The sequence below is a fragment of the Pongo pygmaeus genome, chromosome 12 (genome assembly GCF_028885625.2).
Source record: "Pongo pygmaeus isolate AG05252 chromosome 12, NHGRI_mPonPyg2-v2.0_pri, whole genome shotgun sequence".
Classification (NCBI taxonomy): domain Eukaryota; kingdom Metazoa; phylum Chordata; class Mammalia; order Primates; family Hominidae; genus Pongo; species Pongo pygmaeus.
Genome location: NC_072385.2, coordinates 131,286,721 through 131,299,442, shown reverse-complemented (window position 1 = coordinate 131,299,442; position 12,722 = coordinate 131,286,721). Strand labels below are relative to the sequence as shown.

Genomic DNA, 12,722 nt, shown 5'->3' with positions numbered 1-12,722 from the left:
AAGAACAAATTTTGACTATTTTAAGCCATCAAGTCTGTGGACATCTGTTACGGCATCCATAGGACACGGAGCCCAGGATGAGGGCTCTGAGAAGTAGTGTGGGGCATCCTTGGGTCCTTGTCACCACTCCCCAAATGATGCTCATCCTCTATGCATTCTAACAACACCCTAAGCAAATGGCACCCATGTTTCTCCAGGTTAGTATTGTTCTTCCGAGCTCCAGATGCAAACATCCCAAGGCCAACCTTCTATTCCCATAAGGACATCTCAGGAAGCTCACGCATTATACAAAAAGGAGTCCTTCACTTCCCCCACACCTCAAAAACCACATGACTGCCTTGGGTTTCTCCATTTATCAAGTGGTGGGAGCCATTCTTAATTCCTCCACTCCCCTCACACCCAGTAGGGCTTCCAGGAACAGGTTGTAATGATCCCCCTCTTCTCCCCCACTGTGGTCCAGCCACGGTCATCTCTGAGTGGGTCATGGCAGCATCCTAATAACACCCCCAGCACCATTTCTGGCTGCAGCATTCACACAGCAGCAGGAAGGATCGTCCCAAAGCAGAGCTGAGTATGCCACTCCTGTCACTCAAAATAATACCCACATTCTTTACCAGGGACAGAGACCCTGCCTGGTCCTGCCTGAGCCAGTCTCCCATGCCCCGTGACCAGTACCTGCTCCCTGGTCTCAAAGTCCTCAGGCTCTTCAGGGCTCCAGGCTTGCTCCATTTCTCCCTCAACTGAGATGCTTTTTCCCAGATCTCCATATCCGGCCCCTTCTCAGCAGCCCAGGTCTCTGCCTGCACAGAGGTTTTCCCTGTATGCGCCACTCCAGAGGCCTGTTCACCCCGCGACCACTCCCCAAACCCACCCTTGTTTTTTCATTTTTGTTAACAATGGCCTCAATCAGTTAGTATGCACTATTCATTTATTTACACTAACCCCCATGCCTGGCTTGAATTTGCCCCCCAAAAGTTCTTGTGTTATAAATTCAATCCCAATGCATCTTTGTTGGGAGGTGATTGGGTCATGAAGTCAGGTTAGTTATTGTGAGAGTGGGTTGTTACAAAGTGAGTCTGGCACCTGGTGCTCTTCTTAGTCTCTGCCTTTCCACCTTCCACCACAGGATGACCCAGATGCCAGTGCCATGCCCTTGGACTTCCCAGCCTCTTCAACTGCAAGAAGTAAATGTATCTTCTTTATCAACTGCCTAGCTTGTGGTATTATGTTTTAGCAGAAAATAGACTAAGACGTCCACTAGAATGCAAAACCCAGGCATGCTTGCTGGTCTCATGGCCGTTGTCTTAGCAATGCTGGATACAGCACCCAGCACTCAGTAGGAACCCAATGCATGCTTGTTAAATGAATAACTGTCAGACAAACTGTAAATTGGACAGGGCAGGTATTATTATGATACCTATCGTTAAATAAGGGAGCCAAAGCCCAGAGTAGTTAAGTGCCTTGTCTGACATCACATAGCTCATAAATAGAAGAACAGAAAAGGTGAAGTGAGGTATTAGATACGAGGGAGTTGCACATGGTAAGGTGCCATGAGAGATGGGATGATTGTAGATCTTCTTCTCTTGATAGCCAGCCAAAATCAGGAACAGGAAGATACAGAAGACAGTGACAGGGAGCAGTCAGGCGAGGAAAGAAAAGCTCTAATTTGGCGATGGAAAATCCGCTGGGCAAAGCCTTACAGTCAGCAGTCTGGGAGGACACAGAGCTGAGGCAGGGTCAGGCAAGAGTCATAAGAATAAGAGCACTGGCTGAGAAGGCAGGCGGCTAATGAGAGGAGTGGGGAGATCTGAGGGTGGAGCCAGCCACACAGGTTTCGGCCAGTCTGATTGCTGGAGAGTGGGCTGAGGGTCGAAAGGACTCAGCAGGCTGCCGCCAACCCCCCAGTGATGTAAGCAGAGCACGTGGAGGAGCCCAGAGGGAGGGGGGACTCCAGCATCACCTCCCACACAGACTGTGCATTAGGAATTCTGTGAGATACTATGGCCAGAGGATCCCAGGGTACATGGCTCTCGGGGATCAGACAATCCTGCCGCCTTGTGTTATAGGTCACATCACCCAGCTTTGCAACCCCAGCTCCTTGCACAATATGGCAAATATTATTTTTCTCAATAAAAGATTTCTGGATGAATGATGATGAGGCCCATCAAGGTGAGTCAGTGCTCTAATTATCCATTGCTGAATAACAAGCCACCCTGAAAAAAGCAGAGAGAAACAACCACCAATGTATTAGGCTTGTGGATCCCATAGGTCAAGGATTTGGACTGGGTACAACAGTGGTTGTCAGCCTCTATTCCTCAATGTCCAAAACTCTCGTAAGAACTCAGATGGCCAGAACCTGGAATTTTCTGGTGTTTCTTGACTCCTATCTAGTGGCTGAGCCAAGATGACTCAAGAGTGAGGTTCCATGAGCCTGTTGACCATGTCTGTCCATGCTGCCTTTCTCTGTTCCCAGCCTTCTCCCAACACAGCAGCTGAGTCCAAGGAGAGAAGGTTCCTCAAGTGGAATGTGACCATACCCAGAGTCTGAGCACAGGACACAGCCCTTTACAACCCAGCTCAGAAAGTCACCTGGTATCGCCTACCCATCCTCTGTTGGTTGAAGTGGCCATGGGCCCACTGGATGCAAGTCAAGAGGCCACAGACCCCCATCCCTGGAAGAACCCACGGCCAACATTTTTAAACTGCCATTGTCAGGAACTCAGAGGTTCCCGATGCCTGTCTTAGTCTGTTTTCTGTTGTATAATGGAATATCTGACACCAGGTAGTTTATAAAGAAAAGGAAGTTATTTCTTACAGTGCTGGAAGCTGGAAATCCAACGTCCAGGGGCCACATCTGGTGAGGCCCTTCCTGCTGGTAGTGACTTTCTACAGAGTCCCAAGGGGGTGCAGGGCTTCATATGGTCAGGGGGCTCATGAGAGAGAGGCAACCTGGCTTTTACTAACAACCCATTCTCGTGATAAGTAACCCCACCCCTCTCTAACCCATCAATCCAGTAATCCGGTAATCAATGGATGGGTTAATCCATTCATGAGAGCAGAATCCTCATGACCTCATCACCTCCCAAAGATCCCACCTCTCAACACTGCTCACATTGAGGACCAAATTTCCAACACAAATGAACTTTTGGGGACACATTCAAACTATAGAAATGGCTGTATTCACCATCTCCGTTTGCCATACCCAATGACCACGGACTAGGGGGCTTAAAGAATCAGAACTTACTTGCTCGCAGTTTCAGAGGCTGGAAGTTGGCATCAAGTGTCAGCAGAGTTGATTCCTTCTGAGGCCTCTCTCCTCACCTTCCAGATGCCATCTTCTCAGGGATCCTCAGGTGGTCGTCCCTCTGTGTGGCTGTGTCCTAATCTCCTCTTATAAGGACACCAGTCACACTGGGTCAAGGGCCACCCTAATAACCTCATTTTACTTTAATCACCTCTTTAAAATCCCTAGATCCACACAATTCCGCCGGATGAGGTGATCTGATACTCAGGTGAGGTCCTTCCTGGCTCTCTCAGGCCACTCTGCTGTTTTCACGAGGGCAGAAGCTGATCCCAAAGTCCCTGCCCCTGACTCCACAGAGATGACAGTGGCCGGAAAGGCCAAGAAAGGTCCAGGAGTTAGAGACATCCACCTGATTTCAAAGCACATCATAAAAGTAAACTGTCCTCCCAAATGGAACACAGGAACATGCTGGCTCCTGCCAAGAGCTCGCCCCATTTGATCAGAGCTGCAGTCTCTCCCGTGATATCCTGGCGTCCTCCGTGGAAGTGCAGATTCTGGGCAGGACTAAATCTGTTCCTTCTTTCTTCTCTCATTTCCTCTACTGAATGCATGGAGCCATTACAACAGTTTCTATCTCGATATACACATATTTTCAGGGCAGAAAGATTGTAGTGGGATCCCATATTGGCAGGAACTATCAGGGAAGCAACAGGATGTAAATTCCGTCATCCTCACCTGGTGTCCTTTGCTTTTCCAACCCGCTTGTCACTTAAACTGCTCCACACCTTCCCCAGTGTCCCAAAGCCACACATGATGGGCTGCAAATCAGCACACAGCCTCGGGAAAATCTTTGGCCCATGAGCATGAAATTTTTTAAAATATACATCCCCACTATCTTGAAGTGCAGGCTCCTTCTAACAGACAGAAAAGCAGCCTGGGTTTCTTTTTTTTAATCCACAGGCACATGGCAGATTCCCGTTCTGCCCACATCTGAGAACAAGAGCTTTGGGCAGCCGGTCTCCACCATGTGCGGCTGGCAGGGGCTGGGCAGGAGGCGGGAGGCAGGAGCCAGGCCCAGCGTGGATGTCACAGTCCCCAGAGCTTACGCTTATGGAGAGGCAGATTCTGCTCCGTGGCAGGGGAGCTGCAGACATGGCCCCCAGTCCCACACCTGTCCAGGTCACGAGCCTCCTCCGTGAGGCCTAGGCATTCCCCTTCACAGGTCTCCATTCCAAAGGGCATCAACGACCCTGTCCTGTGGAAATCAATCCTGTTCTTAGAATCTCCATCATTTATGGAATCCATTGTTGCTTGCCAGAATTACAGTGGTCATTCTTAAAATGTCAGTTTAAAGCTCTAAAATTATTATCTGCTAAATTCAGACACAATTCCGATGAGGAATTAATTTCTCGCTCAGAACACCCTCAGCTGCAGCGGGGAGAGGATGCAGCAGCCGGACCAGCTCCTGCAGCTGTGCTGTGTTCACGGGAGCTGCTAATGGGAGCAGGAGCTGGGCCTATGTCTGTCTTTCCTTATCATATTACTCTCATTTCTATTTTAAAAGATGCCCCCACCAATGTACATTGCATATCAATGATGAGATGACTTAATTTTTTGGGCGTACTGAAAAGACTGGATGGGGGGCCAGGCTCACACCATCACTCAGTGAACCCCAGGCCGTGGAAGGGCAGTCGCTTTCTTGGCTTTGGGGAGGTGGGTGGCCATTGAGCAATGAGGCTGCCCAGAAGGGCACAGGCCCTGGAGGGGACCCGTGCTGGCACAGCAGGCTGGCCTGACTAGAGGGGCTGTGGACACCAGCTGCCCTCCCTTCTGCCTGCTGCCCCCCAGGCAGCACATCCAGAAGAAGCCCTCAAACCAGCTAGTATAGACGGACATTGATAAGGGAGACTGGGCTCCCGGACAGGTAGAGACATTGTGGCCAGCACTCCTGGGGAGGGAGACAGAATGGCAGCAAGAATTAGCTTGGGGCTCTGCCTGGCAGCAGTGGCTCAAACAGGGGTGGCTAAGGGTGGCCTGGGTGTTCAGAGCCCTCAGAGACAGAGGCAAAGCCCAGTTCTCCCTTGTCACTGCCTTGGGAAGGGGAAACTGGGGTGCAAGACCTCTCAGTCCGCAGAAGTCAGCATTCGGAAGATATCAGCCAGCCAGAGAAGATGACACCAGATGCAGAAGTCCAAACACACAAGCCAGCGGCAGGCACCCACATTAGAGAACCCAGTCAGGTGGTTCATGTCCCTCAGGAGAATCTGGTCACAGCCTCCACTGCTCTTTCCTCCTCTCTGCCTCTGTCTGTTTTTCTCTCTCCCCCTTCGGTCTTCCTCCTCTTCCTCTTAAAAAAAAAAATGCGTGGTCTGGCAGGGGTGGGTAGGGCACATGCAGGGTCCGTCCCACCCCAGCCCACCCCATGCCACCCTTGCAGCTACATGGGCCTCTGTGGGTCCTGGAAATGGGGTACTGTTTGTACAAGGCCCTTGGAGGCAGCCCCTCTGAGTCGCTCTTACTGCTCCTGATAAACCGATTGACTCAAATCTCTCCTGTGGCTCAGTTCCATGACCCTGGCTCAGATCCTGACACAACCTCCATGGCCCGCAGAACCCGCGTGTATCCTTCCTAGAACAGTGAGGGTAGCACCTCCGTGTGACCATGTGATCCCTGGCCACTCCCCACATGCACTGATCATGTCCATCACCACAAGGGCCACACCCAAGAGGATCCAGGACCACTGCTTGATGCTAAGCAGATGCTGTTGACAAATGACCCAGTGGGGACACAATGGCAAGGGTGGAATGGGGGGAAGCTGGAAAGATGGCCCCATAGAGCCAAGGGTGAAACTGGAGGTGTCTGGGAGGATGACCCCATAGAGCCAAGGATGGAATAGGAGGCAGCTGGGAAGATGGCCCCATAGAGCAAAGGATGGAACTGGTAGCAGCTGGGAAGATGGCTCCATAGAGCACAGGACAAAACAGGAGGCAGCTGGGAAAATGGCCCCATAGAGCAAAGGATTGAATGGGAGGCAGCTGGGAAAATGGCCCCATAGAGCAAAGGATTGAATGGGATGCAGCTGGGAAGAAGGCCCCCATAGAGCAAAGGATTGAATGGGATGCAGCTGGGAAGATGGCCCCCATAGAGCCAAGGATAAAACAGGAGGCAGCTGGAAAAATGGCTCCACAGACCAAAGGATGGAATAGGAGGCAGCTGGGAAGATGGCCCCATAGAGCCAAGGATGGAATAGGAGGCAGCTGGGAGGATGGCCCCATAGATCCAATGGGCCACAGAAAATAAAAAAGCAGGGCTGCAGGTGAGGCCCAGATGCAAGCAACTGCTCGGTGCTACCCTTCACTGCCCGGATGCACACACACAAACACGCGGACACACAAGACACACATACAGACACTCACAGAGCAGAGGCTGGAAGTACGCTGCCATCTGCCTTCCTCACCTTCCTGAGTAGGCAGAGCAGCAGCTTCAGGGACTGAAAAGCCCACTCTGAGGGCAGAAAGAAAGGAAAGCAGGGTTCATCTCCTCCCTCAGAGGACCTCCAGGTTCAAAACCCAGACTCACACCCTCCCTCAGTGAACACCAGGCTCACACTCTCCCTCAGTAAAACCCCAGGTTCACACCCTTCTTCAGTATAACCCAAGACTCACACCCTCCCTCAGTATAATCCCAGGTTCATGCCCTCCCTCAGTGAACCCCCAGCTTCACACGCTCTCAGTAAAACCCAAGATTCACACCCTTATTGAACCCCAGACTCACACCCTCCCTCAGTGAACCCCAGGTTCACACCCTCCCTCAGTGAACCCCAGGTTCACACCCTCCCTCAGTGAACCCGAGGCTCACACCCTCAGTGAACCCCAGACTCACACCCTCCCTCAGTGAACCCCAGGATCACACCCTCCCTCAGTGAACCCCAGGTTCACACTCTCACTCAGTATGACCCCAGGATCATGCCCTCCCTCACTGAAACCCAGGATCACATGCTCCCTCAGTGAACCCCAGGTTCACACCCTCCTGCAGTGAACCCCAGGCTCACACCCTCCCTCAGTGAACCCCAGAATCACACCCTCCCTCAGTGAATCCCAGACTCACACCCTCACTGTGAACCCCAGGCTCACACCCTCCGTCAGTGAACCCCAGATTCACACCCTCTGTCAGTGAACCCCAGGATCACACCCTCAGTGAAGCCCAGACTCACACCCTCCCTCAGTGAATCCCAGGATCACACCCTCCCTCAGTGAATCCCAGACTCACACCCTCAGTGAACCCCAGAATCACACCCTCCATCAGTGAACCCCAGATTCACACCCTCCCTCAGTGAACCCCAGGATCACACCCTCACTCAGTGAAGCCCAGAATCATACCCTCACTCAGTGAACCACAGGATCACACCCTCACTAAGACCCCAGACTCACACCATCCCTCAGTGAACCCCAGGGTCACACCCTCCCTCAGTGAACCCCAGACTCATGCCCTCCCTCAGTGAACCCCAGAATCACATCCTCCCTCAGTGAATCCCAGACTCACACCCCCCCTCAGTGAACCCCAGGCTCACACCCTCTGTCAGTGAACCCCAGACTCATGCCCTCCCTCGGTGAGCCCCAGGATCACACCCTCACTCAGTAAGATCCCAGACTCACACCCTCCCTCAGTGAACCCCAGGCTCACACCCTCCCTCAGTGAACCCCAGACTCATGCCCTCCCTCAGTGAACCCCAGAATCACATCCTCCCTCAGTGAACCCCAGAATCACATCCTCCCTCAGTGAATCCCAGACTCACACCCCCCCTCAGTGAACCCCAGGCTCACACCCTCTGTCAGTGAACCCCAGACTCATGCCCTCCCTCGGTGAACCCCAGAATCACACCCTCCCTCAGTGAATCCCAGACTCATGCCCTCCCTCAGTGAACCCCAGAATCACATCCTCCCTCAGTGAATCCCAGACTCACACCCCCCCCTCAGTGAACCCCAGGCTCACACCCTCTGTCAGTGAACCCCAGACTCATGCCCTCCCTCGGTGAACCCCAGAATCACACCCTCCCTCAGTGAATCCCAGACTCATGCCCTCCCTCAGTGAACCCCAGAATCACATCCTCCCTCAGTGAATCCCAGACTCACACCCCCCCTCAGTGAACCCCAGGGTCACACCCTCCCTCAGTGAACCCCAGACTCATGCCCTCCCTCGGTGAACCCCAGAATCACACCCTCCCTCAGTGAATCCCAGACTCCCCCCCCTCAGTGAACCCCAGGCTCACACCCTCTGTTAGTGAACCCCAGACTCATGCCCTCCCTCAGTGAACCCCAGGATCACACCCTCACTCAGTAAGATCCCAGACTCACACCCACCCTCAGTGAACCCCAGAATCACATCCTCCCTCAGTGAATCCCAGACTCACACCCCCCCCTCAGTGAACCCCAGGCTCACACCCTCTGTCAGTGAACCCCAGACTCATGCCCTCCCTCAGTGAACCCCAGGATCACACCCTCACTCAGTAAGATCCCAGACTCACACCCTCCCTCAGTGAACCCCAGGGTCACACCCTCCCTCAGTGAATCCCAGACTCACACCCCCCCTCAGTGAACCCCAGGCTCACACCCTCTGTCAGTGAACCCCAGACTCATGCCCTCCCTCAGTGAACCCCAGGATCACACCCTCACTCAGTAAGATCCCAGACTCACACCCTCCCTCAGTGAACCCCAGGGTCACACCCTCCCTCAGTGAACCCCAGGGTCACGCCCTCCCTCAGTGAACCCCAGGATCACACCCTCACTCAGTGAAGCCCAGACTCACACCCTCCCTCAGTATAAACCCAGGCTCACCCCCTCCCTCAGTGAACTCCAGACTCACACCCTCACTCAGTGAGCCCCAGACTCAAGCCCTTCCTCAGTATAACCCCAGGATCACACCCTCCCTCAGTGAACTCCCAGGATCACACCCTCATTCAGTGAACCCCAGACTCACATCCTTCCTCAGTATAACCCCAGGATCACACCCTCCCTCAGTGAACCCCAGACTCACACCCTCACTCAGTGAACCCCAGACTCACGCCCTTCCTCAGTATAACCTCAGGTTCACACCCTCCCTCAGTGAACCCCCAGGATCACACCCTCACTCAGCGAACCCCAGACTTACACCCTTCCTCAGTATAAACCCAGGCTCACGCCCTCCCTCAGTGAACCCCCAGGATCACACCCTCCCTCAGTGAACCCCAGACTCACACCCTCACTCAGTGAACCCCAGACTCACACCCTTCCTCAGTATAACCCCAGGATCACACCCTCCCTCAGTGAACCCCAGACTCACACCCTCCCTCATTGAACCCCAGACTCACACCCTCACTCAGTGAACCCCAGACTCACGCCCTTCCTCAGTATAACCCCAGGTTCATGCCCTCCCTCAGTGAAGCCCAGGCTCACACCCTCCCTTAGTTAACCCCAGGGTCACACCCTTCCTCAGTATAACCCCAGGCTCACGCCCTCCCTCCATGGACCGCTGTTCTCTGCGTGCTGGAGGAGATGTGCTGCTGACTCACTGAATGGCTATACTGGCTCTCCAGGAGGGACTCTGTCATCTCCACTTTAACTGCTGTGGGAACAGGGGATCTGTGAGACAAGGCTCTAGGTTTACACAGCTCTCAGGCAGGAGACTTGAGGCCAAAGTCTGACTCTTCAAAACCTCTAGCACAACGACCAGGTGGGCAGCACACAGAGTCAGATGGGGAAGGCTGGTGCGCCCACCATGCAGTTTGATGTAAGAAGGCATGCAGAGCCCTGGTGTGTGTTCAGCAGGGGAGAGAATGAGTTCTATTGGCTTAAGGAGAAGGGGCCTTGTGGCAGCTTGGGGAATGGACTTGAAGCAGGTTAGAGGGAAGGGGAGCTGCATGATGGGCCTCATGGCAGGGCTGAGTGGCCAGTGGGGGCTTCGGAGCAGCAAGACCAGAGCTGAGCAAATCCTGAACTACAGCCGGGGTACAGTGGGAGGGGCACTAGGATGCACTGCTGGATGGGACCCTGGGCAGGTGATGGGCAGTCATCAAGAAGGACTTCTGGGTACCTGGTTTAGACAATGGGTGGAGAGTGGAGCCTTCTCAAGACAGGAGATGAAGCAATCATCAGGTTTTGAGTAAAAGTCAGGACAAACTGGCTTCACATTGGTTGGTTTTGAAGAACCTGTGAGTCTTCCAAGTAGATAGAGCCAAACACAGGCCTGGAACTCTGCAGAGAAGGCAGGAGCTAGAAATAGGTGTGGAGCCCTTGTGAGGGTGCAGCACCACCAGGGACTGTGCGCAGGCGCAAAGAGGCCAAGAATGGAACTCCAGGGAGCAGAGAGAGAGAGGGAGGGAGGGGGAGAAAGAAAGAGAGAGAGAGAGAGAGGAGTTCTGGGAAGACAGCGCCGAACTGGATGATAGTGATCATGGGGAGGCCACAGGACCAACTGCCCCACAAGGCGTGTGGACAGTGATACCTAATAGTATAGAAACTGTCCTAGGATGCAACCCCCAGTGGTGTGGGGACTGGGTGACTTTTGCAGCTCCTTCTGGCCTGGGCACTCTTTCATCCTCTGAGTGCAAAAAACACGCCTCTTCTATTCATCTTCTCCCGCATCCCCACAGTCTGGAGATCTGACCCACAGAAGGTCATGCTAGAGAATCATGAGGATGGATGGATGGATGGATGGATGGATGGAAGGATGGATATGTGCACTGCATCTTGCCAGCAGCTGAGGACTCCAGAGCAAGGGTCGCCTCTCCTGCCAGGCACTGGCCAGGCTACAGCTACAGCTGTGCACACTCCAATGTGACAGGCACAGCTCCCCTGGGCCGTGGCGAGCAGCAGAGCCTCAAACCAACTGTACGTGCCAAGGCCGAGGCAGAGACACCTGTGCAGACTCCAGACAGCCCGAGAGTGCTTGATGCCCCCTTGAGCTCTTTCTCTGCCACACCAGAATGTGTACATGCAGGCACATGTGCACACACATGCACACACAAATGCACACACATGCACCCACAAATGCACATTCATGCACACACATGCACACACATGCACACACACATGCACACACAAATGCACATTCATGCACCCACACATGCATGCTCACATAAGCACATGCCAAGGCTTAGTGTCTCCCTCAGGGACAGGGCATACCTCTCCTCCACACCTCCTTTGCAGCCAGGGGGAAGCTTCTGACCTGCCCGCCCCCTGTTAAGCACGCTCTGCACACGGGGACTTCCCAGCCCTCTCCCAGCCGTGTGCTTCTCTCTTGTCATCTGGCCACAGAGGCTGACAAGCACAGGCAGGTCTCCAACTTGGCCCCAGCTCCACTTGGAGGCTGGACTGGCAGATAAATTGGTCCTGGAGGGAGGTGAGGAGGGGGAACAGAAAGAGGGGGGCCTAGAGGGAAGATTTCAAATGCATTTCTCTGCTAAACCAAACTCCAGCTTTCCAAGGCTCATAGCTGTGTTGCAAAGGCTGACAGAGCGCCAGCCCAGGCTCAGGCAGACGGTGCCAGGAGGGGCACAGGCCAAGCAGAGTGAGCTGGGATCCATCAGAATTCGATGAAGCAGAGGCTCCAGGAGGAATGGTCTGGCCTGCCGACCTCAGAGCATCTCTAGAGGCCAATCCGGCTCATTCCAGCTTATTCCGGTTCTGTGGAAGCCAGAAGCCAGTCAGATCCAGCCTGAGAAGCACCAGCATTTGTCCTAAGAGTGAGTTGAGAGAGGACTTGGTGTGCAGCCACACTCAGCAGGTGCCCCTGACCTTCAGACCTTCGCAGACCAATGGCTGATACCAGTATGGCCGTTTTTAAGTCCAGAGGAGGAGGCGGCACAGCACAAGAGAATCCAACTTCAAAACATACTTTCTTCTTGTTGTTGACCAATTCTTCTCAGAGGCTCCCACCAGAGGCCTGCAAAATGGAGGCCAGCAGGGCCCCCCACGTTCCAGTCCACATTCAGTAAAAAGCATATGGAAGGGGGTGCCATCATTCTCTGCTCATTCTGCTGTTATTTCCCTAAAGTCTTACCATAAAAGGCACAGTGCTCACAGGAATTGCTGCTTCCAGGTATTGGAATGTGGAGGGCTTCGCCCGACCACGGCTGGCTGTGGGTCCTGGGTATGGAGTCAGTGAACCAGGCAGACAGCACTCAGCCTGCAGAGCGGGCATCCTGGATTCCCGGCTTCCCGAGAGACAGTGGCTGCTCCAGAACTGCCATGGAGCCACAGGCTGTGGGAAGCTGGGATGGAGCACACTGCTTAGAAATAGACCTGGGGGTCTCCAACAGACAGTGTCATCCGGGGCCTGCCTACACTGTCTGTGTTGAGTCGGCAGGTGCAGCCGCGCCTACCTGAAATCTGAGTCAGACTCACCAGATGCCCACAGAGAAGGCATATGGAAGAGGGAAGTCCCTCGCAGAAGTCAGGAAAAGTCTGTATCATATACAAAACAATATATGGAATGCTATCTG

General features: G+C 53.6%; 1 long non-coding RNA gene across 2 annotated transcripts; it reads right to left on the bottom strand.

Moving 5' to 3' along the window:
- Positions 1 to 913: 913 nt before the first annotated feature.
- LOC134737881 (uncharacterized) lies at positions 914 to 9,796 on the bottom strand. Of its 2 annotated transcripts, none has more exons than XR_010123284.1 (4): positions 9,704 to 9,796; positions 6,661 to 6,748; positions 3,245 to 4,499; positions 914 to 2,544 (listed from the first exon to the last, which is right to left on the bottom strand). It is a non-coding gene; the product is annotated as an uncharacterized LOC134737881 (long non-coding RNA). The 2 variants fall into 2 exon arrangements; XR_010123283.1 differs by having other exon boundaries at positions 914 to 2,213.
- Positions 9,797 to 12,722: the final 2,926 nt, after the last annotated feature.